The 3,184-nt window shown below is 37.5% G+C and overlaps 1 pseudogene; it reads right to left on the bottom strand.

Moving 5' to 3' along the window:
- Positions 1–1,573: 1,573 nt before the first annotated feature.
- On the bottom strand, positions 1,574–2,673 carry LOC147439106 (uncharacterized; annotated as a pseudogene).
- Positions 2,674–3,184: the final 511 nt, after the last annotated feature.

Raw genomic sequence — 3,184 nt, 5'->3', positions numbered from 1 at the left:
TCCAAGTTTGTGGTTGTTTGTGTTTTTTGCGAGCCACATTCAACCAAAGAGAAGCATGTTTTGTCATTTGGTTTGCTAGACACTTGCTTTTTGTGTTGTTCACTGAACTTTTCTCCTCGAAAGTAGTCACCCAAAGATGAAAAATAAGAGAGAAGCACATGAGTATCCTTTCTTCCATCATCCTTTTCTCTTGGTACTCATCCAAGGATGACAACCAAGAGACAAGTACATGAGCATCCTTTCTTCTATCATAATCTACAAGAGTAAATGTTTTTTTAGAGATCTTGTTTTGTTTTGTCTTGATTTAATCATCCAAAGTATGATTAATCACTTTGATAAGCCACTTATCTTTGTTGTCATTTTCATCATTGCACTTGTAGGAACTCTGCTTTTGTAACTTCTTGAGATTTTTTTGAAAGAGAGTATGTGCAACACATTCCTTTTCAAGCTCTTCAATAAGCACATCAATGATTTGATCAATAACAAGAGAATTTTGGGTGGTCATAATTGGTTAACTCAAGAAAAATAAAAGTTAAAATATAGATTTAAATCCAAAATTTATGCAAGAGTCAAAATCAAAAAAAGAAAAAAAAGAGTATAAGAAAATGAATAAGATGAGATCTGTGTATGTTGGATGAACTAGACAATTCCACGGAGACCTCCATTGAATATGCAAAGCCTTTGAACAATCCAAAATGATGAATAGAAGCAATTGAGAGAGAAATTCCTTGTTTCATTGATGATTATAGGCTCTTTGATCGACTTTGAGGCTGATTTTCAACACTTTGTGATTGCTCCTTATGAGTGTGAGTGATGCATGAATTGTCTTTGTTGATCTTCTTCAATTGTTTGCATCCTTTTCTTTGAAATAGGTTGCTCGTTCTTATGATTGAAACTATTGAGATGAGGAAGCTTATTGTTCTTGTATATTTAGCAAAGAGAGAGCCTTCCAAAAGCGATCTTCTTGAGAGTATTCATGCCAAAGTTATTTGATTTGTCCACAAGAAGCACTCTTCTTTGATTCTACACACAGTTCGGAGCGTTTTTAAAAGCTCCAATACCACTGTTTGTTTCTTGAAATCTTCCCAACACTTGTTCACTACTTTGATTCATTAAATCAAAATAAATTTAGAAAAATTATTGATTGAATAATCACAAAATACAAAGAGAACAACATAAACAAGAATCAAAAAACAAGACACCATACTAGGTATTTGCCTTCCACCTCTTATTCATATCATGGAGCATGAATTAAAATTCCACCAATAGCAACCCCTTGTTGGGTCCAACATTTGAGGATGTAGGTGGGCCAACGTTTGAGGATATAGGCGTGCATTTGTAATATCGGGCATCCCATACCACCTGGTCTCACCTCCTCAAGGTGACATCATGCACTCCTAGCCTCACGGGATAACCATTGGTACTCTACCACAACAGTGGGGGTTGATAACTACAAATGAGGCCTTAGCCTCCTTTTATAAAAAAAGATCAGTGACACAGGTTAGGATTCACAGTACGTCCATTCGAACACTGGAGATCCATCTCAACGGTGTCATAGACTAGACTTCCTCTCCTATGATAGAGACATAACAATTAGAGCACTCTCAAAGTTGAAATTTGTGCTACATGGCTGGCAAAAAAACGGACCAAGTTTCTTTGGAGATATATGTGTGTTAATATTTTCCTTCTCAAGTGTCTTATTAGTAGATTGAGCCTTCTAGCCACTTTATTGCTACCTTACTGTAGAAGCGGGAATGTATGGTGTTTTAGGCTCAGCTTTTCTTGTTGGTGTGTACACCTTGGCTTTCTTTCTTGCATTGGCAATTAGTGTATGGGAGCAGGCCTCTTCTTCATGGTGAGATTAATCTACTCTTCCTCAGATGACTTCTCAATAGATTCATACTCTTCATCAAAATCTAAATCACCATCATCATGATGATCATTGTCGTGTTTCTCACCATCCTCATCATCCTTTCCACTCTTCTCCTTTACACCCTTGCTCTTCTTAGACACAACACATTTCACTTGAGACTTACATTCTATAGGAGGCACCTCTAATATAGGAGCAGTAGGGGATTTTGTTGCAGGCTTGTTTGCTAGAGTAACAAACAATCCTACAACAGCCTTGTCAAGTTTAATGACCCCCAACCTACCATTCTCTTTAGCAAAAAGTGTGGATTGCTCCTCATCCTCATCTCGCACCTCAAATTTATCTCATCATCCCAACCTCATAGAGTCATCATCCCTAACAGCTTCGGTCTTGTACACATAGAAGTAGATGCTTCCAGAGCTATTATTGGAGAAGACAAAATATTTCTAGAAATGAGGTCCAGAGTCATTTCCCCCATGAAAGGGTTTCAACATTCACTTGATTTGACCTATTTTTTACTTTCAAAACACCATAAGAGATCAATTCATTACTGATGCCAAATTACCAATGTTCTTGGCAGGCATTGGTATATGCATTGCTAAAACTAAGGGAGACCCAATTTTTTGAAAAAAATGAAAATTTATAATAGTGATGATTATTTAGATACATATACCAACGCCTATACGGATGCAAATTTTGACGTGCATACCGATGCTTATACGGACGATTGTGAGTGGATAAAAATCCATGCGATACCTCTTCTCGAACAAGAGTACATATCTCTGCACGTAAATGGGCTTCATGGTGGGCACTACCTTATGTACATGATGGATCATCTCATTGGCTACTGAGTTCGTTGGACTAGTGCCTAAGTGCAAAAATAAGAGAATGATCATCTATAAGTATGGCAAGGATGTGGCACAATTCTTCCCCAGGATACATAATCATAAAGGATCATGCCCCTCCTATGTTTCTAGTGGTCACCTCTAGTGTTGATTAATGCCAAATTTTAGTTTACTAGTGTTGCAAAGTAATTGGTCAAACATGTTGAGTTAAAAAGTTGAAAAAATGAAAAATATGTAGGTATTGTTACCATATACATGTGGTAGTGTTGTGTGTGAACACACTAGGACCGCCGGGGCATTTTTTCCCTCTCTAGGAGGTTTTTTCCCCCGTGCATTGTATATATGCCCATCACTCTAGGACTATCTAGCTTACCCTAAGTAATACACTCTCTATTGTGTGCCTTGAGCTTCCTTCGTCTTCTCCAAGCTGTGTGTGTTTTCTTGTAGCCCTAATTCCAACAATTGGTAT

The sequence above is a fragment of the Adiantum capillus-veneris genome, chromosome 16 (assembly GCF_014529385.1).
Source record: "Adiantum capillus-veneris isolate H3 chromosome 16, ASM1452938v2, whole genome shotgun sequence".
NCBI classification, from domain to species: domain Eukaryota; kingdom Viridiplantae; phylum Streptophyta; class Polypodiopsida; order Polypodiales; family Pteridaceae; genus Adiantum; species Adiantum capillus-veneris.
This window is presented reverse-complemented; position numbering and strand designations above follow the sequence as displayed.